This window comes from Capricornis sumatraensis, chromosome 19 (assembly GCF_032405125.1).
Source record: "Capricornis sumatraensis isolate serow.1 chromosome 19, serow.2, whole genome shotgun sequence".
NCBI lineage: Eukaryota > Metazoa > Chordata > Mammalia > Artiodactyla > Bovidae > Capricornis > Capricornis sumatraensis.
The window spans coordinates 37133150-37159244 of record NC_091087.1 but is presented as its reverse complement, the minus strand read 5'-3'; the positions used below and the strand labels follow the sequence as shown (position 1 = coordinate 37159244).

General features: G+C 43.8%; 1 pseudogene; it reads right to left on the bottom strand.

Annotated features, from left to right (window-relative positions):
* LOC138094970 (transcriptional adapter 2-beta-like) overlaps nucleotides 1–26095 on the bottom strand; it is a 34068-nt pseudogene that overhangs the window by 5539 nt on the left and 2434 nt on the right.

The window sequence follows — 26095 nt, the reverse complement described above, 5'->3', positions numbered from 1 at the left end:
TATATTATGAGACTCAAAGGAAGCAGACAACTGAATATCGGTAAGAGAGTGAAATAATGAGATTTATGTTTTTATAAAGATCCCTCTGAGGCCAGCTGAGCATCTGAGGCTGAAGGTCAGATGCCCAGTGAGAAGGCTATTGTGGAGAAACAGGCTAGAGAGGATGGTGGCCAGAATTCTGTAACAGATAAAGGAATGCAGATATGCAAATAGATCAGAAGATAACATAGAACCATAACGGTAAATTTGGATGATTGTATAACCATACACAGCACACATGGAAAAAATTAATCTTGACCCTTGTGTCTCATAAATGTACACACACACACACACACACACACACACACACACACAATCCTAAATTGATGTTAGATCTAAATGTGAAAGCAAAAGCATAAAATTTCTCAGAATAGCATGGAAGATTTATTCATGACATTAATTAAGGAAAGCAAAGATTTCTTTAAAAAGATACCACAAAGAAAATTAAGACAATTTTAATATACTAAATTCAAGAATTGAAAATCTGTAAAAGAAAAGCAAAAACATATGTAGTAGAAATGTCAGAATGTAAGATTTTTGCAGTATATATCTAACACCCTAAAATTTCTAAAGAACCTCTGTAGGTTTGTTAGTAAAAGACAGAAAGCCTAATTTTAGAGAAGTGGGCAATAGACTGGAATATGCCCTTCATGAAAAAGTCTATCCAAATGCTCAAAAACATGTGAAAAGGTGATCAGTTATATTAATCATCAGGGAAATGCAAATTAAAGCCACGGTGAAAAGTCTCTACTCCCCCCACCGCCAAAATGGCTGAGTATTTAGGAGGTGCTGATGGAAACTCTCACACACCCCTTTAGGAATGTTACTCTCTGGCAGCATTTGCTAGACCTGAAAACAAGTAATCACATGTGTAGGTATATATATACCCCATATGGGTACACCAAAAGGAGTTTATGCAAATGTTAATGGACAGGGAGGCCTGGCGTGCTGCAATTCATGGGGTCACATTGGACGCGACTGAGTGACTGAACTGAATAGGAAAATTATTCATAAAAACTAAACACTGGAATAAATCCAAATATCCAAGGAAATGAAATACATTCTGGTAAAGTTATATGGTAGAATACTTTGAATCCATAAAAAGTAATAAACTGCTATATATAACTACACAGATGAGGTTCCCAAATGTAGTGCTGATTGAAAGAATCCGGACACAGAGAATAGATACTATTTGACTCCATTTATATTAAGTTCAAAATTGGTAAGGCTAATTTTTTGCTGGTAGATTAGTGATGGATACCTTTGTAGGGTGGGCAGAAGGATTGGATACCAGAGAGCTTCTGGTGTGTTGATAATGTTTTATTTCTTCAAATGTGTGTCGATTACCTGGACATGTTCAATTTGTGAAAGTCTTCTGAACTCTAAAATGGATTTGCCTGCTTTTCTGTACATATGTTATACTGCAATAAAAAGCTTATCTAAAATACATCGACTTAAATTTTTTTTTATTCTAGTTGATTTACAATGTTTTGTTAGTTTCTGATGTACAACCAAGTGATTCAATTATTAATTTTCATTACAATTTATTACAGGATATTGAATGTAGTTCCCCATGCTATACAGTGGGATCTTGTTGATTATCTATTTTATATACAGTAGTGTGTGTGTGTTAATCCCAAACTCCTCTATCCCTCCCCAACCCCTTCCCCTTTTGGTAACCGTAAGTTTGTTTTCTACATCTGTTTCTGTTTTGTAAATATGTTGACTTGTGTCATAGTTTAGGTATATTGTTTTTTTTAAATATACTAATTTCATGAATTACATATTATAAGCCCTCTTCATCACCCCCAGCCCCACCATAGGAATAACCAAGCTAGTATCAAGGTGGTAAGAAATTTCCAGGATTTAAGAACCTCAAAACTGCTGCTAAATGCAAAGCACTCTAAATAAGCTTCACTGTTGTTGAGTTTAAGATAGATACTAGGAATATTTATCTTTTGTTGCTATTTTAATTAAGTATTTTAAAAATTGTCTAGTTCTTGAGTTGGTAAAAATTCTAATCAATAGTTTTTTACTACATTGGATTTTTAAGATAAAGCACAGAAATTTAAAAAGAAAAGCTAATAATTCTCCTTCCGTCTCACTCCTATGTGTGATCACCCATTCTTCTGTACTCTTCTTTATTGTCAAATAGGCAAAAATAAATATACATGTATGGTCCTCTCTATCCCATTTTTTATACAAATGGGATTAAATCAGCTACTTACATGTCAACCTATTTAATCATGGGTTTGTGCACATAAAATTAATTAATTTTAAAAAACATATTTTACAATGTGGCAGATTAAAGAATGCCACCGATTCTTTGCTAATCCTTCCACTGAGTGGTAGAATCTAAAGTCCCTCTCCTTAACTTTGGGCTGGACTTGGTGACTTACTTGCCTAATCAACAGATGGAGACAGAAGCCATGTTATTTAAAGCTTTCACCTTTGTCCCTTGGAACCTGGGAACTATGCTGTGAGGAAGGCCAAACAGCTCCATTCAGAGACCCCATGGAGTGACCCATTTGGAGAAGATCCCAGGCATATGCTGGCTAAGCATCCACCGAGAGCCAGAACCAACTCCTCAGTCTTATGAGTGAGAGTGAGTCTACAAAGTGTTTCCTCTTCCAGCATCAGAAGATCTGGACCAGCTGATGTTGCCCAGGGCAGAGAATGGCTGTTTTTGCCATGCCCCATTCAAACTGCTCATTCATGAGCAAAATGAGTAATTCTCATTGTTTTAAACCACTTGGTCTTGTGGAGGTTTGCTGCAAATCAATAGATAACCAGAATGCAAGGAATCAGACTATCTAGACATCTTAATTTACTCATTATGAAACCATCCCACTATGTATAAACATTTCCGTTAGATTTCAGGTTGTTTTCCCCCCAACTTCTAATAATCTTGCAACATACAATAAATACTACTGAAGTATCTGTTTACTGCATTTGATGCTGTTGGTTTTTCCTCAAACATCCTGTGGTTTGTTTTGTGGTACATGATTTATAGAACAGACATAATATCTGAGTGTTTCTAAACTTTCGGGCTTACCATATTGATCCATCAATCCTCCCCATTCTATTTTTCTGATGCTTTTTACTAGTGACAGATGCTGACTCTTTTTTCCACATATCAAGAAAAACACTTAGTTTGATTTTTAACAAAATCAACAGGATGAGTCATGGCATTCTTTAAAGTTTAATCTCTCTTTTTAGAACTCTTTGAATTTAATTGCCATCATGCTACATCACCTTTTGCATGTTTGAGAAAAATTAGTACAATACTCCCTGAAAAAAGCTTTCTGAGTCCACAAAGTCTGAATTCTTTGCCATTTATCCAGAATTTGCTTGAGGTCAGAAAATGCTGCATTTTTTTTCCTACTCTCTGATAAGAAAACCAATATTTTGGCAAGTTTTTTTCTTCTCTTCATTATTAAGGTGATTTCAAAGCACAAAGCTGGCTGTGTGTACACTCAGTATTTCAACAAAATTTGTTTGCTGAGTTTCAGATATGGTTCATGATATGATTTGGTGCTTGCTGTGGCATTATAACTTCCTCATGCTTTTTTCAAGGTCCATGAGAACTAAGGGGGACAATTTCCTCTGGAACCATACGGCCCCTATTATTTTGACAATTTAAACATGGAAGTCAAACTTCATGTTTCTGCTGCTTGCACTTTGAATAGAGGGTACCATGGGGGAAGACACCACATTCACATATGAAATAAAGAATCCAGTGAGTCTGGGAAGTGGCCAGGTTCATATGAAATAAAGAATCCAGTGAGTCTGGGAAGTGGCCAGGTTGGCTACTTACCAAAGACTTACAAGGTGTATTTACTCCAGTATGTTGATTACATAGAAAACCTTAGTCTCAGTGTTTTCATTCATTTCAATCCCACCATTCAAGATAACAGTAAAGGTAGCATAAATGAATATTAGAATGCCAGCTTCTTCATTGTAATGACTAATGTAGAATGCACACACATCAGAAATCCCTCTGTTATATAAACATCTACACTGGAATATAATACCTAGGAACAACCAATAAAGAATCTATACAAAGAGATACATTAAAATTGCGGATAAAATGAAATTCCTAAGTAATGTTCAAGAGACCCAGAAGGCAAAATAAAGAAAACAGAAAAAAGAACCAGAGAAAACAAATAGAAAACAAAATATAAGTAGGCAGACTTCATTCCTAACACACCAGAAATTATATTAAATATAAATGTCTAAATAATGCCAGTCAAAAGACAGTAATTTACAGAGTTGATTTTAAAGTGACCTAACTATATGAAATCTGGAATGAAGCAGGGCAAAGACTAATAGAGTTTTGCCAAGAAAATGCACTGGTCATAGCAAACACCCTCTTCCAACAACACAAGAGAAGACTCTACACATGGACATCACCAGATGGTCAACACCGAAATCAGATATATTGCATTCTTTGCAGCCAAAGATGGAGAAGCTCTATACAGTCAACAAAAACAAGACCAGGAGCTGACTGTGGCTCAGATCATGAACTCCTTATTACCAAATTCAGACTCAAATTGAAGAAAGTAGGGAAAACTGCTAGACCATTCGGGTATGACCTAAATCAAATCCCTTATGATTATACAGTAGAAGTTAGAAATAGATTTAAGGGCCTAGATCTGATAGAGAGAGTGCCTGATGAACTATGGACGGAGGTTCGTGACATTGTACAGGAGACAGGAATCAAGACCATCCCCAAGGAAAAGAAATGCAAAAAAGCAAAATGGCTGTCTGGGGAGGCCTTACAAATAGCTATGAAAATAAGAGAGGCAAAAAGCAAAGGAGAAAAGGAAAGATATAAGCATCTGAATGCAAAGTTCCAAAGAAGAGCAAGAAGAGATAAGAAAGCCTTCTTCAATGATCAATGCAAAGAAATAGAGGAAAACAACAGAATGGGAAAGACTAGAGAGCTCTTCAAGAAAATTAGAGATACCAAGGGAACATTTCATGCAAAGATGGGCTCGATAGAGGACAGAAATGGTATGGACCTAACAGAAGCAGAAGATATTAAGAAGAGGTGGCAAGAATACACAAAAGAACTGTACAAAAAAATCTTCATGACCCAGATAATCATGATGATGTGATCACTAATCTAGAGCCAGACATCTTGGAATGTGAAGTCAAGAGGGCCTTAGAAAGCATCACTATGAACAAAGCTATTGGAGGTGATGGAATCCCAGTTGAGCTATTTCAAATCCTGAAAGATGATGCTGTGAAAGTGCTGTGCTCAATATGCCAGCAAATTTGGAAAACTCAGCAGTGGCCACAGGACTGGAAAAGGTCAGTTTTCATTCCAATTCCAAAGAAAGGCAATGCCAAAAATGTTCAAACTACCACACAATTGCACTCATCTCACATGCTAGTAAAGTAATGCTCAAAATTCTCCAAGCCAGGCTTCAGCAATACGTGAACCGTGAACTCCCTGATGTTCAAGCTGGTTTTCCAAAAGGCAGAGGAACCAGAGATCAAATGGCCAACATTGGCTGGATCATGGAAAAAGCAAGAGAGTTCCAGAAAAACATCTATTTCTGCTTTATTGACAATGCCAAAGCCTTTGACTGTGTGGATCACAATAAACTGTGGAAAATTCTGAAAGAGATGGGAATACCAGACCACCTGACCTGCCTCTTGAGAAATCTGTATGCAGGTCAGGAAGCAACAGTTAGAACTAAACATGGAACAACAGACTGGTTCCAAATAGGAAACGGAGTATGTCAAGGCTGTATATTGTCACCCTGCTTATTTAACTTATATGCAGAGTACATCATGAGAAACGCTGGACTGGAAGAAACACAAGCTAGAATCAAGATTGCCGGGAGAAATATCAATAACCTCAGATATGCAGATGACACCACTCTTATGGCAGAAAGTGAAGAGGAACTAAAAAGCCTCTTGATGAAAGTGAAAGAGGAGAGCAAAAAAGTTGGCTTAAAGCTCAACATTCAGAAAATGAAGATCATGGCAACTGGTGCCATCACTTCATGGGAAATAGATGGGGAAACAGTAGAAACAGTGTCAGACTTTATTTTTCTGGGCTTGAAAATCACTGCAGATGGTGATTGCAGCCATGAAATGAAAAGACACTTACTCCTTGGAAGAAAAGTTATGACCAACCTAGATAGTATATTCAAAAGAAGAGACATTACTTTGCTGACTAAGGTCCGTCTAGTCAAGGCTATGGTTTTTCCTGTGGTCATGTATGTATGGATGTGAGAGTTGGACTATGAAGAAGGCTGATCACCAAGGAATTGATGCTTTTGAACTGTGGTGTTGGAGAAGACTCTTGAGAGTCCCTTGGGCTGCAAAGAGATCCAACCAGTCCATTCTGAAGGAGATCAGCCCTGGGATTTCTTTGGAAGGAATGATGCTAAAGCTGCAACTCCAGTACTTTGGCCATCTCATGAGAAGAGTTGACTCATTGGAAAAGACTCTGATGCTGGGAGGGATTGGGGGCAGGAGGAGAAGGGGGAGGAGGAGGAGGATGAGATGACTGGATGGCATCACTGACTCGATGGATGTGAGTCTGAGTGAACTCCGGGAGATAGTGATGGACAGGGAGGCCTGGCATGCTGCGATTCATGGGGTCGCAGAGTCAGACACGACTGAGCAACTGAAATGAACTGAACTGAACTGAACTATATGACAGCTATAAGAAACTCACTTTAAATATAATGATATAGTTAGGTTGAAAAATGATGGGACAATATTAAACATTAATCAAAAGAAAGTTGAAGTGGACATATTATCACATAGAACAGACCTTAAGGTAAAGGAAATTACCAAGGACCAAAAGGGATATTTCATAATGATAAAAGCAGAGAGCAACTCTAAATACATCTGCACCAATCAACATGGTTGCAAAATATGTGAAGAGAAACTGATAAAAGGCAAAATCAGCACAATTATTGTTGGAGACTATAATACCCCTTCCTCTCTCTACAACTGATAGAGCCCAGCATCAACCTGCAGGATATAATCAACCTTCAGAGGGCACTCCACCCAACAGCAGTGGAATACACATTCTTTTCAAACCCCCATGGAATATTTACCAAAATCAAACATCTCATGAGCCATTAGGTGAATTTCAACAGATATAAAGTAATTGAAATCACTTGGAATTTGTTCTATGACCACAGTGGACTCAAACTAGGCACTGATAACAGAAAAATAACAGAAACATCTCCATGCTTTTAGAAACTACACAACATTCTTCTAGTCCATGCCTCAAAGAAGAAGTCTCAAAGGTAGTTTAAAAAGTACACTGAACTGAATGAAAATACAATATATAGTTAAGTTCTGGGATAGAGACTTCTAGAAAGGTGGAATAAATGTACTTTTCCTTATTCCTCCCACTAAGTTCAACTAAAACCCTTAAACATTATACATAAAACTAACATAAAAATGACTCTGAAAGGTGGAAAGAAGAAAACAGATCAGTAAGGGATCTTGGATCTGGAGAAATGACAGTGATGAGTTCCCTGGATTTTTCTTTCAGCCTCACCTATTCCATGAAATTCTCCAGGCAAGAATACTGAAGTGAGTAGCTATTCCCTTCTCCAGGGGATCTTCCCGACCCAGGGATTGAACCCAAGTCTCCTGCATTGCAGGCCCATTTTTCACCATCTGAGCCACCAGGAAAGCCCTCTATATCCCACAGCTAGTGCTATAGAAGCCAGAAACCTGCCAACAGGAAATCACAGATAAAAGACAAACACCAACGAAAAAACACTTGCTTTCTGTATCCAGTTGTTCAGTTGCTCAATCATGTCCGACTCTTTGCGACACCATGGACTGCAGCATTCCAGGCTTTCCTGTCGTTCACCAATACCCGGAGCTTGCTCAAACTCATGTCCATCGAGTCAGTGATGCCATCCGACCATCTCATCCTCTGTCATCCGCTTCTCCTCCCGCCTTCAATCTTTCCCAGCATCAGAGTCTTTTCTAATGAGTCAGCTCTTTGCATCAGGTAGCCAAAGTATTGGAGCTTCAGCGCTAGCATCATTCCTTCCAATGAGTATTCACCAGGAAAGGGTCAGTCTAGCAAGACAGAAAGGTCTAGACAATAACCACCCTACTTCAGCACAACTTTACAGAAAGACTTGAAGGTCCAGGTAACCCTTGAAGGCAAGGGCCAGGTTCTGGGCCTAGCCTTCCATGCTTGCCCAGCTGCAACAAGATGACACACCTGCTCCCCTACACCTGGGTTGTATTGGAGAAGGCCAAGTGGGAGGTCAGGACTTCAGTCCCTGACCAGTGCTAATTAGGTCCGGTCCCCTTGAGGTGCCAGTGGAGATCACATGGGTTCATAACAAGGCACCTTGCCTCTCTGCCATGGTGATAACAGCGGGCATCATGAGAAGCTGAGCCTCCACCACTACTTAGCAGTAATGAAGAATCCTCCCTTCCAGGAGTGACGATTGGCCAGGTGGGAACCTGAACTTCAACCCCTACTTGGCACTAGCGAGGCTGAACCCTCTCCATCCATAGAAGTGATGTCAGAAGAAACCTCTAAACAAAAGATTTAGAAAAGATCCAATTTCACAATATAATATTTCAAATATTCAGGTTTATTCACCCATCATACCAAGGGCTAGGAAAGTCTCAACTTGAAAGAGTAAAAATGATCAGTAGACATCAACACAGAGATGACAAAGACGTTAGAATTTTCTAATGAGGATTTTAAAGCAGCCATCATAAAAACACCTTGAATGAAAAAAGAATTACCAACATCAGGAATGAAATGAGGGATATCAATATGGACCAAACAAGTGTCTTAAAGATAATAAGGAAATATTATAAACAGTTCTACATCCATAAACTTGACCTTAGATAAAATGGACAAACTCCTTGAAAAGCACAAATTACTACAATCTACCCAAAATGAAACATATTTAAATAGTCCCATAAATATTAGGGCAGTTTATTTTGTAATTTGAAGCTCTCCCTCCCAAAATCTTTCGGTCCAGGTGGTTTCACTGGGAGAATTTTATCTAAAGTTTGGGAAGAATTAGATTTTCCAACTAATTTTACCAGATCAGTATTACCCTGATATCATCTAGACCATGGCAGTACAAAAAAAGAGAAAACTACAGACCAACATCAATCATGAATATGAACACAAGTGTCCTTAAAAAACATTAGAAATAGAATCAATGTATAAAACATATTATACAGCATAACCATGGGGAATCTAGATTAGAGTTGCAAGGCTGGTTCCATAATCAAAGTCAATTAATACTAAAAAAAATCAATTAATGCCATTTTCACAGGCTAAAAAAGAAAAAGAATTACATGATCATATTAAATCATGCAGAAAAAACCAAGTGAAAAAATTCAACACTCTATGATAAAACTCTCAGCAATCTAGGGAAAGAAGGAAGTTCCTCAACATGATAAAGACTATATACAAAACCCCTCCAGTCAATAGCACATTTCAGGATAGAGGAGTGAATGCTTCCCCCTTAGACTGAGGAGAAGGAAGATCTTCTCTCACCATGGTTACTCAGTAGTCCTGGAAGCACCAGCTGATATAGTCAGGCACATGGAGGAAATAAAAGGCATGTACACCATAAAGAAAGAAACCTGTGTCTATAATTCAGATGACATGATGGATAAGGTAGAAAATTCTAAGGGATTTGCCAAAAAAATACCCCAAAACCCTTCTAGAGTAAGAGAGTTTAGCAAGTTTGCAGGAAAGAAAGTTAATACACACCAAAAAGATTGTGTTTCTATATACTAGCAATGAACATGTGGAAACTGAAATTGAAAGTCAAATACCAGTTATGGTCATTGAAAAAAAAAATGAAGTACTTAGATGCGAAGCTAACAGAGCACAGGCAGGACTTATACTGAAAACTAAAAAAATTACAAAGTTACTAACACTGTACACAAATATGCCAGACATGTAATTTATACATCTAACTGAATTTGAAGAAAAACTTCTGTTTCTTGCTTCACATATTTTGACTTTTTGTGAATTCAATACATTGTACTATTGTATTTATAATGTAAATCTTTAAAAAGTGTGACAATGCTAAGAATGGTTAAGAACATAGTAGATAGAACTTCTATTGCAGCTCGCATTGGTTCAACCAATTTAGAGAATAGCTGGCATTACCTTTTACATGCCTAAATTATATTTAAATTGATCTGACCACATGAATAAAGCGCTATTTTGTGCTATTCACTGTTCTAAGTGCTTTCCAGAGTCTGACTCATTTAATTCCTCCAATCCTCTGAAGTACTTGCTGCTTACAGTGCTACTTCACAGTTGAAGACATTGAGGAACAGAAGCATCAACTATTTTGCCCGAGATACATCAAATAAGTGGCAGAGCCAGCATCCAAATGCAGGTCCTCTTGTTCTAGTATCTATAGAACAAGACTATTCCTCTGTTGACTCTGCTTTGCACACACTGACTTACGACCATCAGACTCCACTCCTAGGTCGTGTCTTTAAGACTTTGTTCTAGAAAGCATACACAAAGATGTGCATTGCAGCATTGGTTGTGATTATGTGCACACAATCCAAACGTTTATGAACAAAACAACAGAAGATGTATTACAACTTTCACACAATAGAATTTTGCTGTTTTTGTTCAGTTACCAAGACTCTGTGACCCCATAAACTACAGAATGCCAGGCTTCCCTGTCCTTCACTGTCTCACAGAGTTTGCTCAAATTCATGTCAGTTGAGTCAGTGATGCCATCCAACATTTCATCCTCTGTTGCCCCCTTCTCCTCTTGCCCTTAATCTTTCCCAGCATCAGAGTCTTTTCCAATGGGTCTGCTCTTCCAATCAGGTGGCCAACATATTGGAGCTTCAGCTTCAGCATCAGTCCTTCCAATGAATATTCAGGGTTGATTTTCTTTAGGATTGACTGGTTTGATCTCCTTGCTGTCCAAGGGATTCTCAAGAGTCTTCTCGGCACCATCAAAAGCATCAGTTCTTCAACGCTCAGCCTTCTTTATAGTTCAAGTCTCACATCCTTACATTACTACTAGAAAAACCATACCTTTGATCATATGGACCTTTGTTGGTAAAGTGATTTCTCTGTTTTTTAATACACTGCCTAGTTTCCTCATAGCTATTCTTCTAAGGAGCAAGTGTCTTTTAATTTTGTAGCTTCAGTCTGAGTCTACATGGATTTTGGAACCCATAGAAAATGAAATCTGACACTGTTTCCTCATTTTCCCCATCTGTTTGTCTTGGAGTGATAGGAATGGATGCCATGATGTTTGTTTTTTGAATGTTGAGTTTTAAGCCAGATTTTACACTCTTCTTTCACTTTCATCAAGAGGCTCTTTAGTTCCTCTTCACTTTCTGCCATTAGGGTAGTGTTATCTGCATATCTGAGGTTATTGATATTTCTCCCTGAAATCCTGATTCCAGCTTGTGCTTCATCCAGTCTGGCATTTCACATGATGTACTCTGCATATGAGTTAAATAAGCAGGATGACAATATACAGCCTTGATGTACTCCTTTCTCGACTTGGAATGAATCCGTTGTTCTAAGTCTGGTTCTAACTGTTGCTTCTTGACCTGCATACAGGTTTCTCAGGAGGCAGCTAAGGTGATCCCATCTCTTTAAGATATCTGAGTCATTAAGATCTTTTTTTGTACAGTTCTTCCCTGTGTTCTTACCACCTTTTCTTAATTTCTTCTGCTTCTGTTAGGTCATTGCTGTTTTTGTCCTTTACTGTGACTATTTTTCATGAAATATTCCCTTAGTATCTCCAATTTTCTTTAAAAGATCTCTAGCCTTTCCCATTCTATTGTATTCCTCTATTTCTTTGCATTGTCCGCTTCAGAAGACCTTATCTCTCCTTGGTATTCTCAGAAACTCTGCATTCAGATCCAACATACACTAGATCATAGAAAAAGGAAGAGAATTCAAAAAATCATCTGCTTACGATGCTAAAGCCTTTGACTGTGTAGATCACAATAAACTGTGGAATATTCTTAATGACATGGGAATACCAGACAACATTACCTGCCTCCTGAGAAATCTGTATGCAGGTCAAGAAGCAACAGTTAGAACCAGACATGGAACAACAGACTGGTTCAAAATTGGGAAAGGAGTACATCAAGGCTGTATATTGTCATCCAATTTACCTTGATTTATGGACCTAACATTCCAGGTTTCTATGCAATATGGTTCTTACAGCACTGGACTTTACTTTCATCACCAGACACATCCACAACAACACATTAATTTTACACAGCAGTTAAAATTAATGTACTAGAATTACATGAAACAATATACACAAATCTCAGAAACATAATGGTAAGTGAAAATAAGAAGATAGTTTCCAGTAGAGGGATACTTAAAGGCTTCCCAGGTGGCTCAAGTAGTAAAGATTCTGCTTGCCAGTGCAGATGTGGAATTCAATCCCTGGATCAGGAAGATCCTCTGGAAGGGGAAATGGTAACCCACTCCAGTATTCTTGCCTGGGAAATCCCACGGCCAGAGAAGCCTGGATTCTTAAATGTAAATTCCTAGAGGGCTTACAGTTCATGGGGTTGCAAAGAGTTGGACAAAACTGAGCATGCACACACAGAGGAGTACTTAGGCAAAGCTACAATGAAGTTGGAGAGGGCGGTGGCACCCCACTACAGTACTCTTGCCTGGAAAATCCCATGGACGGGGGAGCCTGGTGGGCTGCAGTCCACAGAGTTGCTGGGGGTCGGACACGACTGAGTGACTTCCCTTTCACTTTTCACTTTCATGCATTGGAGAAGGAAATGGCAACCCAGTCCAGTGTTCTTGCCTGGAGAATCCCAGGGACGGGGGAGCCTGGTGGGCTGCCGTCTATGGGGTCGCACAGAGTCAGACACAACTGAAGCGACTTAGCAACAACTAAGCAACAACAAAGAACTAACACTGAATGGCATATGGGCTAGAGATACATGCTTTACGGTGAGCACTCTTTCAAGGAACAAAGGATTAAAATGGTAATGACGGTCCTTTCCTCTGTTTGGAACGAGGGTGCAGGAGACAAGGAGGAACCAAGTGTACTTCGTCTGCCTTGTTTCTTAAGTTGTCAGGTTGGTTCACAGTTCAGTATTGGTTTGATTATCATTTGTTGTAGCTACATAAATGTTAAATATAGTCTTTGGCTTGTGTCAATATAATAGAATACAAATTTTTAAAAATTAAAGTAGAAACATGAAATTAAAAAAAAAAGTAGTCAATAAGACCAAAAACTGGTTCTTGGAAGGATTCTTCCCCCCTCCCCCCAAAATTAAACTAGACCCTGGCAACCTCGATCCAAACTAATAACAACTACAACAACAACAACAATAATACTGCAACAATGACCACACTGGAGAAAAGGAAATATACCTATAGATAAAAGGAAATATATTAAAGGTATACAATACATAGGTGTTATTTCAACAAATGTGAATTTATACAAAACTGGTTTTATAAATATTAATAAATTTTAAGTGCCCAAAATTGATTGAGGAAATTGTAAGAAACACCACGGGAGGAAAGAGCCACCTCTATGGACCGTTGATGGAGGCCTTTATTGGGCGGTCGCTCTCAGGCAGAACTCCCGGGGGGTGGGTGAGCAAGGAAGCGAAGGGAGTCTGGGAGGTATGAGGGGTGGGGAAAGGTTTTATAGCTAGGGCCCGGCTCCCATATAAGGAAGAAAGCGCGGGCTACAGCGGTGATTGGTGTCCAAGGGCTCCGTGTCAGCACCTGATTGGACGGCTTGGTTGTCAGCCCGCCTCCAGGACTTGTCTGCGGCACTTTTCCGGGGCATGCCTCAACATGTCTGAGCATGCCTCAACATGCCTGACCTTGCCCGACCTTTCAGAAATAGATTTTTAAAAAAAACTGGAATAAGCTAATGTTCATCAAATGTTTACAAGTAACCGGGCAACAAATCTTGGCCCACTTGGACTGCATGTTGGGTCCATTTCCCAGTATGGCAGGCATTATGACTCACCTGATCCTTTCTACCACCCTCTGAGGCGGGAGCTGCTGTTTCCTTCACAGATTTTACAGGTGCGGATACTGTGGGGAGGAGAAGTAAGATAGCTTCCCACATTTAATCAGCTTCCAAGTGATGGTGCAGACTTGAACCCAGCAAGTTTGGCTCCAGGTGGGAACTGGAACCTAGCTGGTTTGGCTCCAGAGCCTGATGTTGTGATGGCCCTGCTGGGCTGGTGATGACCTGCAATGTCTCTCCAAACTCCCCAGGAGATCCCAGACCCAGACATTACACGGTGTCCTGGCAGCGGTGACACCTGTGTGGATAAACTGCCAGAGCAGAGACAACCCCGCACCCCCCCGCACCCCCGCCAGCCCTCAGGTGATGAGGATGCCAGGGAGGAATGAGGATGGGGACATCCTGATGTGTGTTTTTGTAGCAGATGGAGAGGCTGGGGATTGGCCTGCTGGTCATCAAAATTCACAGAGCTTGAGAGCTTACCATCTACCCTCTTCGTTTCGTCTCCATACCACTGTCTCCACTGGCCCTCAATAGCCCTGCACTGGACACTTCTTTGACCCTCATTGGACAGGTGATCAATGCTCTGTCCCAGTGACACTGAGCTACTAAGAAAAGTGACTCCTGTTCCCAGAAGGGCTGGGCTGGGGTTCAAAAATCTGGACCCCACAGCCACATTTTCAGTAAAGAAAAACAGTGTCTTCCTCCTGCATTAAAAAACCAAGCAGAATTTCCTCCAGACAGAAGATGACTGATTATATAAAACTGTCCAGGAATGATGCTCCTCTTGTACCCACACCTGTTTAGGAGCAGATGCAAAATGTGCCATGGAGCCTGGGTAAAGGTACTTTGCCTTCGTATCTACCTGCTTCTGTTGTCTTGTTATTCATCCCAGCAATGAATTCAGTTTATTATCGTGACACCAATTCCTGTGTGTGGGTTTTACCCCCACACCACAAAGCAATTCTGTACAGCTGGGTGTCCTACAATTCAGTTCAGTTCTGATACTCTTTACCTAGAGAAGGCATCCGGTCCCACAGGAAGAGGGCTCAGTCCTGCAAGTCTGCCCTCCCCCTGCTCAGACACACATTTCAGATGCCAGTCAAGACCAAGTTGTCAGCTCTGCTTCTGCTCCATTGGCTATAGATCAGAGGTCCAGAAGGCTCCCCACCCTGGATTCAACTAATTTGCTAGAGTGGCTTAGAAAATGCAGAGAAATAGTTACTTACTAGATTATTAGTTTGTTATAAAAGGATATAACTCAGAAACAGCCAGATGGCCCAGGGTGAGGTGCTGAGAAAGCACCGAGGGTCCAATGCCTTTTTTGAGCCTTCAATACTCCTAGAATCTCCACACAGTCACCACACTGGAAGCTCCCCAAACCCAGCCCTTTGGGTTTTTATGGAGGCTTCATTACATAGGCATGATTAAAATCACTGGTTATTGGAGACTGATTCAATCCCCAGGCTCCCTCCCCTCCCTAGTGGGTGGAGCTGAAAGTCCCAACCTTCTAATCACAGGGATGGTTCCCCACCTCCATCTCTAGGGGCTTTCCAAAAGTCACTTCATTAACATAAACACATGTGTGTTGAAAGGTTTTGTTATGAATATCAAGAGATCTCTATAGCTCTTATCACTTAAGAAATTCCAAAGGTTTTAGAACCTCTGTGCCCAAAACAGAGATGGAGACCAAATACATATTTCTTATCATAATTCACAATGACACCAAATATATATTTCCTCTTATAAGTCACAGTGGGTTGTGCAGAGTTTTTAGAAAGATTTAAAAAGGGCTGGTGCCATTGACACAGCAGAACTGTTATAAAGGATCAAAATTAACTTAAATGTTGCATGGTCTAGAGCATAGCAGGTGCTCAGAAAGAACAATATTTCCTCCCCTTAAAATGCTTTATGGAAGTAGATTAAGTGAGATGATGGACTCTCAGTGCCCTGAGCCCTTCTTGGAATCATCTACAAAAGATCTGGGGATTGGGGAAGGCAGAGAGGGCTGTGGGGAGTCAAGACACTTTCCCCAGACGGAGAAGTGCTGTGTAGCTGAGGTTGTCACCTTCTTGATTGAAACAGCCCTCTGCACTCACTGTGGGCCAAGCACCTGAACAATCAACAAGATGGAGGAGAGGACGATGCCAACATCACCCAGAAGAAGGAAGGAGGGAGCAGAGGCTCGGCAGGAAGGCTCAGCTCTGGGGGCACCCTCTGCCCTGTGCCCTTCTGCTGGGCTTGCAGGACCTTACTTAAGTACCTGGGCTGAGCCAGGAACTTTCTCCTTGTTCGGGAAATTGCTTTTATCTTTTCACCCACGAGGAAGCTGAGGCCCACGGGCTGAAGTCCAGCTGCCCAGTTTTCTGGTTCAAGGCTCCTGCTCCCTCAAGTGGGCCTGTGCCCTTGGCCGTTGCCTCCCTCCCTGTGCTGTTAAATTTGCAGGGCTGAAAGACAAAGGCCAGACCAAAAACTACCAGATAGTTCCGTAGAGTGTGAGGTCTGCAACACCCCCACTAAGAATTTTTTAGGCCCCTGTCATCAATACCTGAGCAATTCCAGAGCTGCCCTGTCCTGTGGGGAGCGGTTAGGGGCTGGTACTCAGGCCCTGGCAGCCTTCTCACATCTGAGAAGGGTGTGGCTGCGGGTGTTCAGCACTGCCCCCTGTCATCTGTTCTGGGAAACTCCAGCAGGTCATGCAGATCAAGCAACGAGCAGCCTGGGCCTAAGGAAGGGAATTTCAAGTTTTGCAGTCCGGCTTTGGCCTGCCAGGGGTCTGGCTTTCCTGCTCTCTCTGAAGTCACGTAGAGAGGTCCCTCAGGGACTCACTGAGGATGTTGTTGGTGCTTCCAGAGCTGAGGAGGGCACAGAGATAAGGCCGTGATGCCCAGTGCCTGCCCCAGAGCACAGCAAGCCTGGACTGTCCACCCTGAAACCCTGCAGGCCCATGGCTGCTTTGCCAAGAAGCAGCTGCATGCCGGGGGAGTTGCTCAGGAAAGGACGTTTTAAACAGTTTTACCCTTTTGCTCATGGATTTAGTAAACATTTGCCAACCACTAGTTCTCCTTTACACAGGTGCTGGGTAGGAAACAAGGTCACCTGGCCCTGAAGGGTGAATGTTGATCTGCAGAGGAGTCTATGTTATTGCATTTCCCATCAGGGAAAGCAAAGACTTGTATACAAAGCATTTAGAGTTGCTTGAAGATGTTGCCATACTTGCCAGATTCTGGAGGTGCAGTTTTCCTTCGGGCTAAATTTCAGAATCTTCAGGAGGAAAAAAAAATCTCTGGAGAGGAAGGTCAAAGGCATCACATTGCTTAAACTGTTACTTTGGGGCGCCACCTAATGGCAAAAGGTCCAAACTGCTCATCTCAAGGTCCAGGGGAGTTAGGGGTAGGGAGGGATAGAAATGCGGAGAGGAAGGGGAGGCGGAGAGGTGGGAGGGATAGGTGGCTTCTGGGATTTGGGATTTGGGACCTGGGAAGAGTACAAGCTCTGAATGTCACTACAATTGTAGGCCGTTTTACTGGGCATGTTCTGACTTTCAATGGAGATAAGCGGCAATATCGAGCAAAATCACGTGTGCTTTTTATAATTTTACTTATTTTAATTTTTGCTGCGCTGGGTCTTCGTTGCTGCATGGGCTTTTCTCTAGTCGTGGCAAGCAGGGGCTACTCTCTAGTTGCCGTGTGTGAGCTTCTCACTGTGGTGGCCTCTCCTATTGCTGAGCAGGGCTCTAGGGCAGGCAGGCTTCCGTATTTGCAGCACATGGACTCAGCAGTTGCAGCTCCCGGGCTCCAGAGTACAGGCTCAACAGTTGTGCCGCATGGGCTCAGCTGCTCTGCAGCATGTGGAATCTTCCAGAATCAGAGATCAAACCTGTGTTTCCTGCACTGGCAGGTGGATTCTCTACCACTGAGCCACCAGGGAAGCCCCAGAATCATGTGCTTTTGTCCTTTGCCCTGGTATTCTAGGGAACCAAGCCAAAAATTCTCTGGCAAAATGATAATAATATATAGACATACTATGAAGAAGGAAATGGCAACCCACTCCAGTATTCTTGCCCAGAGAATCCCATGGATAGAGGAGCCTGGCAGGCTACAGTCCGTGGAGTCACAATCGGACATGACTTAGTGACTAAATCCCCATCATAGACATACTAGGCACTGCGTGATTTTTCGTTATAACAAAGGACTCAGAATGACTCACATTCTCATCACAGGAGCCTGATAACATACATCCACACAAAGAATTCCAACCAGTTGTCCAGGCTCTGCAGTGGTGACAAATGACACTCAGATCCCAGGCGGCAGTGGGGCTGGGCCCTGGGGTAGTGGGGAAGGAGAGCAAGGCTTGCCCAGAGCTCTGGGTGAACAGTGAGCCTTCTCCGTACACCTCATTCCTCATAGCCAGCTTTGAGTGCCAGTGTAGTGTGCCCACCATTGTGTCTCCTGCATCTGTGGCCAGTGTGTTCCTGCTGAGCGCCCACCATGCATCCTGATTCTGTGTGGCTGACTTGCTGTGCTCATACAATGCACCTGGCATTTGGCACTGGGCCCTGTGTGTCTGACTTTGTGTTCACAGCGCTGCATGCTGGTTGTTGTTTGCCCAGCTCCATATGCCTGGCAGTGTGTGTGTGTGGTTCTGTGTGCCAAGTTGTGTGCTCAGTATTATCCATCTGACACATGTCGTATATCCAGGGTGTGTATCTGGCATGTGTGCTCAGCATTTTGCTGATGGTGTGTGTGTATGCCCAGGGTTGTGTATTCACTGTTGTGTGCCATGGGCTGTGTGCCTGGTGTGTTCTCGGAGTCTCTGACTGGCGCTGTGTGTCTAGGTTAGTGTGCCCAGCCTTATATACAATGCACCTGGCATTTGGCACTGGGCCCTGTGTGTCTGACTTTGTGTTTACAGCGCTGCATGCTGGTTGTTGTTTGCCCAGCTCCATATGCCTGGCAGTGTGTGTGTGTGGTTCTGTGTGCCAAGTTGTGTGCTCAGTATTATCCATCTGACACATGTCGTATATCCAGGGTGTGTATCTGGCATGTGTGCTCAGCATTTTGCTGATGGTGTGTGTGTATGCCCAGGGTTGTGTATTCACTGTTGTGTGCCATGGGCTGTGTGCCTGGTGTTGTGTTCTCAGAGTCTCTGACTGGCGCTGTGTGTCTAGGTTAGTGTGCCCAGCCTTATATACAGCATGGTATTGCCTGACGTTGCATGTCTGGCATTGTGTTCCCAGAGTCTGGACCTGGCATTTTGAGCTGAGAGTGTGTGCCCAGCATCGGATGCCCAGCTCTGTGTTCCCAGAATTTGGGTCCTGCTGTGTGCATCAGATGTGTGCACCTGGCATGAACTGCCGTCTTATGAGCTCAGTATTGTGGTCCCAGAGATCGGGCCTGATCTGGGGTGCCTCCCAGGGGGTGTCTGATGTGTGTGTCTATCCCCTGGGGTCTTGTGCGTAGTGCCAGACAGTGTGCTAACTGTGTGTGCATGGCATATGTACCCTATTTGATTTTCTGGCATACTCTGAGCATGTGCCAGGCCTGTGTGCCCCAAGTGTGTGCCTGACACACACTTGTGTGTGTGTCAATGTTTTGTGCCCCCGACACCATTGTGTTTCGGCATGTCTGGTTTGTGTTATTAGCATATGCTCTTGCCACGTATACCTGGCATTGTGTGTTCGCTTCGTGTCCCTGGGGTGTGTATCAGCTTCTGTTCCTGCTGTGGGTGCCAGGCATGACCCTGGTGTGTGTGCAGGTGTGTGTCCCTGGCATGTGTGCCCAGCTTGCCAGGCTGCCACTGTAGGCCTTGTTTGCCAAGAGCTGTGTGCCAGTGTTGTGTTGCTGGTGCTGCCTGTTTGGCAATGTGTTCTTGGCACATATGTCCACTCTCCCGTGCCTGGAGTGTGGGCCTGTAAGTGTGTGGCCAGTATTTCCTGCCCAGTGTATGTGCCCAGTGCTGTGTCCTGGTGACGCACGCCCTGTGATGTACACCTTGTGTTTCCCAGTGTGTGTTCACAGCCTGGGCACTGGCAAACGTGCCCAGTGTTGTGTGCCCAGCCTGGTACATGTACATAGCATTGTGTGCATGGCACCCAGCAGCCTTGACTTACACCTGCTGGGGGCACCGGTGTGGGGGTGCCCTCCCTCTGCAGAGTGGGATTCAGGCCCCATCCTGGTCTTGGCCCCTTAAGGGTCCCTGCATTCCCTCCATCTCTATGAGCTCATGGCCCTGTTAGCACACTTGTGCTGGAAGATTCCTGAGTTTAGCCTCTCTGAGGGATCAACCCCCACCTCAAAGACACCCTTTTCATGTGGGGAGTCCCAGCAGGGTAAGGCATCCCAAGCAGGCCTCGTCTCCTGGGCCTGCGGAGGCTTCAGACAAAGCCAAGATCCTGGGGAGGCGGCAGGCCCTGTCGGGCGCTGCCATCCAAGCCTGAATGTGGAGGAGAGTTGTTCCTCCAATTCAATGTTGTCCCCAAAGCAGCACGACTCCCAGCTCACATCTCACAGATCGCCACTAAAACTGCCCCTTCATCTGCTTCCCTTTCCCTGTGGGGCCCAGACAGAGCTCCCGGGGCCTCCTTGGGGGTAGATCCCTGCTCTCCTCCCAGCCTCCTCCCTGACCCCATCTTCCCACACAGACGTGGGCTTGGACGGGCCTCCAGTTTCCAAGTGTGATGTTCGTCCTGCCAAAAACCCGCGTGCAGGGTGTCCACCCTGTGTAGGTTCACCAACTCCCTGGGGGTCTAGTCCCGCAGGCCCAGCCACCCGGAACAGCAACAAATCCAAGACCAAGGCTAAGGACAGACTGTGCCAGCACGTCGGGTGTCGGGCCTTGAAATTCTGTAGCTTCCTGTGCAGTCAATATGTCTGAATGCTTCACCTCAATCATATTGTTTTCTTTTTAATTTTTCCCAACTATTTTGTTGTTCAGTCTCTCAGTCATGTCTGACTCTGCAACCCCATGGCCTGCAGCACGCCAGGCTTCCCTGTCCATTACCAGCTCCCAGAACTTGCTCAAACTCATGTCCACAGAGTCAGTGATGCCATCCAACCATCTCATTCTCTGTCGTTCCCTTCTCCTTCTGCCTTCAATCTTTCCTAGCGCCAGGGTCTTTTCTAAGGAGTCGGCTCTTCACATCAGGTGGCCAAAAAAATGAGCTGTTGCTACATTGAGAGTCATGAGAGGGGCGGTGTAAAAAGGTTAGTTGTCTGAAAGTCAGGGCCATTAATTTTATTAAGCACCAGCTGTGACAGGGATCATGATTAAGATGAGGGATTAGAAGCACTATCTGCCTACTAGCAACCTGTTTCCCACCCATGAAACTTTTATTTTAAAATGTGAATTTGTAACAAAAATATCTCATCAATAAAAAAAGCAAGCAGCTTACCCACTCCAGTGTTCTTGCCTGGAGAATCCCAGGGACGGGGAGCCTGGTGGGCTGCCGTCTATGGGGTGGCACAGAGTCAGACATGACTGAAGTGACTTAGCAGTAGCAGCAGTCCCCTCCTGCCCTGTGGCTTCCCCTCCCGCCTTGACTGAGCTCGGTTCCCAGGTCTCCTGGCTGAGCACAGCATCTCCTGACTCAGCCACCAGGTGGCAGAGCTCCCTCTGTCCAGGAAAGCAGGCCCTTTGTCACCTCTTCCACAGCTGCTGCTGCTGCTAAGTTGCTTCAGTCGTGTCCGACTCTGTGCGACCCCATAGAAGGCAGCCCACCAGGCTCCGCCGTCCCTGGGATTCTCCGGGCAAGAACACTGGAGTAGATTGCCATTTCCTTCTCCAATGCATGAAAGTGAAAAGTCAAAGTGAAGTCGCTCAGTCGTGTCCAACTCTTAGCGACCCCATGGACTGCAGCGCACCAGGCTCCTCCGTCCATGAGATTTTCCAGGCAAGAGTACTGGAGTGCGGTGCTATCGCCTTGCTAGATAGGGACTATTGCCTGTTGCAAGAGCCTGTCTCATCTTGGATCCCTTCTGAATAGAGATGGAGGTGTAGCCACCAGTTACTCATTGACCTAGATCTCCAGACAAGCGGAAGGCATGAACATCATTAAAAACAGGGAGATTATCATACTCAGTGAGATAAGCCAGACAGAGAAAAACAGATGTGTGATTTTGCTTACATGTGGAATCTAAAAAAATGATACAGATAAACTTATCCATAAAACAGAAATAGACCCCACAGGAAACAAACCTATGGTTACCAATAGGGAAAGGGGAAGGATAAATTAGGAGTTTGGGATTAACAGACACAAACTACTATGTATAAAACATATATTTTGCACCATGTATAAAACTTGATAAACAATAATCACTTACTGTATAGGGAACTATACTCAGTATTTTGTACTAACCTATAAGGAAAAAGAATCTGAATATATATATATATATATATATATTCCTTTGCTGTACACCTAAAACTAACACAACATTGTAAATCAACTATACTTCAAAAAAAGCAGGGAGAGTTTTAAAATGTACAGAAAAGTGCAAACCCAACTATACAACAAGCATTTACAAAACTTTTGTGTGTGCATGTGTGTGTGTGTGTGCTATCACATGATTACAGAGCAAAACAGCTAACTTGGGCTGTAGATGCTTTAATTTTAACTTGTTGTTTTGAGTTAAATCAGGACTTGCCCTTGTTTCCCTGCTGGCCAGCAGAGGTGTCCAGTGCTCCATCTCTGTTTGTCTCCTTTAGGACAAGGGTCTGTGTGGGAGGGGGCTGAGGAGCTGGATTCTCTGGGACCCTCTGACTGAAAGGAAGCCAACCAGAGACATCCCCTCCTGCAACTCCAGGACAGTTCAGATGCGAAGCAAACCTGACGGAGGTGCTGTTGTCTGGAACTCACTTCTCTGGGTCCTGCAGCATCCAGACCACAGTCCTTCCTGCTGGCTGGCTGTGCTATGGTCCTGCCCTGGCTCACAGGTGCCCTGCAGTTCCTGAGATGCTGATGTTATTCTTCTCGTCAGTGTTCTTATATATCTATTTTCTTCTCCTTTCTAAGGGTATAAGAACCCCATGGGATCCAAAGATGTGTGTTAGGATCATCGCTGACCAACACCCACCCTGTCAGGCCCAGGACAGTGCCCTCTGTTCCGGGATACACTCCCAGGGGGACCCCCAGCGACGCTCATGACCCAGAACCCAGGGAGCACACACCCCTCAGCCCTGTGCCACCCTTGGCTCTGGGGAGTCCAGGAAAGAGCCTCTCCTAGAGAGCGAGGGTGGGGACTTGCGTGTCTGTTCTGAAATGTGTCAGAAACTAAATCTCACATTGCATTTTGCAGCTAATTATGTCCATGCCCTATCTTATCTGGTTCAGCTTAAATGACCAAAGTCCTCCAGAGTCCCTGCTGCCTTGGGGGAACTCACTCTACGATCCATCCCCCTTGCTGCATCTTCTGGAAAGGACGTTTTGGAAAACAGCCTTTTGAATTTTTAAATTTACATTTAAAAGTAGTTATTTGATATCTGAATATACTCAGGCTCTGAAATTGTGTGTTTTAACACAGAATGAGTGGAAAGTGGTCGAATAGAGGGTGTTCAACTAAGAGATGAAGAGAGTGACAGCCAGTTTATGGCAAGGTCACTGCCACCAGCCTTCCATGATTATCTGCCCTGAGACTCAGCTTGTGTGAGGACAGGGACCTTCATGCTGGGGTCTTTGTCTGAGGCTATTGTGGAGGGCAGGGTTGGGCCGTGGAGAGTGCCTGTGAGTCTGAGAGTCTCAGACTGTTTGCTCTTTGACACTCTTTTTATGTCCCGGTCTGGGCCATTTCTTAATCTTTATTTCATTCCAAACAGTTCTCCACGTTCTCAGAAAGGAGAGTGAGCTGAGTAATAGCCGTCAGTTTTTGTGATCCCACTAGTGCCAGGCTGTGACTCTGGTATCCAATCAGGCATTTTAGGACATGTCTGATGTGGTTTCTGTTTGATTTTTGGCAGAGACACACATGAAGCCTACCATGATTCTCTAGTCTGTTTATTGGGCAGCAGGGAATTCATGGGTCATGGGTGCAAAGTATCTTGCTTCTCTTGGGGAGTTTATAGAGGAAATGGGATCCATTTGAATCTTGAATGGGCTTGGGGACTCACAGATGGGACCTCGTTCACAGAAGGAAGGTTTTCTTTTCAGGCTACAGTAGACACATGTGTTGAGGATGGAGGTGGGGCCAGCCCTGGATTTTAGTGGGTGGTGTAGGATTCCTAGTGCTGATGGGAATGACACAGGTAGGATTAGAAAAGGTGGGCAGGAGCCAGATCCTGAAGACCTGAGATCACAGAAGGGTTTAAGTCTTTCAGTAGCCTGCTTGATTTTTTGTCCTACACACAGCAATCCAAGTGGGGACAGACTGTAGAGCCATCACCATGCGTCAGTCCTAGAGGGAGGTGAGGCTGCTGTGAAGCAGGCGTGGAGAGCACATGGGATGTGAGGGCTCCATGAAACCTGCTTCCTGGTCGGTCAGGTAGTGGAAGAGGGGTCGGGGCTCCTGGGCTCCCACGCAGGATCAAGTAGCTACTCAGAGCTTGAGAGTGTGGCTGGCTCCTCTGTTCCGTGGTTCATCTTGGATTCATGTATTTCGTCACATGTTTCACCTGTGTGTGAGGAGCAAGAGGACCTTTTCCCAATTAGATGAAAATAATATTAATAATAAGGTTTTTTTTTTAACAGCTTTCCTTAATGGCTACCTTTAGGACATGGTATGTCAGCCTAAGGCTTGTAATATTATTAACTTGGAAATATTGCCATATGGACAAAGTGCAATGTGAAGCCACTTGTACATTTCATAGCTTGACATTGCTAAATGTAATCAGGAAACATTTACTTAGCATTTTGACCTGGCTGTCTTGCTTAGGAAGGGTCAAGGGGAAAGACATGCCAGTGGGTATCAAGTATGCAGATATAAGTGAAGACTTCGGTGGGCCTCGCTTTGGCAAATTGCTTCCAAGCTCTTCTGTGCAGGTTAAGATTGAGTAGGGAATAAAGATGGTCCAGAGGCAAGCCTGCTTCTCTGAGTGCTGTGGAGGGAGCGCAAAGGCCCTGGGGACTCTTCAGGGTTGGGTGCCCCAAGTTTTCGCTGTAGTCTGTTGCCTGGGGTCCCTACCAAGCCCTATTCTTTGTTAGAGAATGCTGCATGCCCAGGGACATCCTGACACTGGCTCATAATTAGGAAGGAAATGCTGACAGAATTCCAACTATAGACACACAGTGGATCTTGGCCAGCTATGCCTTTTAGCGATCAACAGAATAGCCCTGGGAAAGTCATTAGGAAATTACAGGCTGAAGATTAGCTGAGAAAAGGCAGAAAATTGAATGAAGTCAGTGTGAGCGCACAAAGAGGCATTTTTCTAGCTGTCTGCTCAGAAAGGTCTTTGAAGGATGGCACACTAGTGTGGCAGAGACGAAATTGGGCCCTGAGAGCAGCCCCTGCAAACAGCCCGTGAGAAGGACGCCAACTTGCCAAACATGTAGCCTTCCTGGATACCTTTCCTTTTCCACTGCACGTTTGTGGTCAGCTGAGAATCCAGGTGCATATATCCAGCTAATTCACAGTGGGCAGAAGAAAACATGCAACAGCTCACTTAGAGGGCTGCAAACATGGGTGTGCAAATCAGTCATAAACACTGCTTTGGGCCTCCATCCTTGTGCCCAGGAAGGACTGGTCTAGCTGCTTAGCTACATCCCCAGGGGGGGAGCCTTCACTCTGTCTAGGGAACTCTACTTATATCTGCCAACAGAAAATTTCCCTGCCAGTACAGTGGCTACAAATGAGGCTTCAGGTTAGCACAGGATGATAGAAAATCTGAGCAGAGTGCATGATGCTGTGTTTCCCAGGCCTTCTGCCAGGCGCCCCCTAAACATCTCTGCCCCAAAGCAGAGGCTGCCTCTTGGTAAAGGCTGGAGTGATCCTAACTCCAGCTTTATTGCTAAATGCTCTGTGCTCTTTCCTCTATGTTCAAGACTTCTTTCTTTTAACCAGAAGCTCTTCTTTCTTAAGATGTGCCCAAGCCACAAACATATGGAGAGATATACCATGTTCTTGGATTGGAAGAAT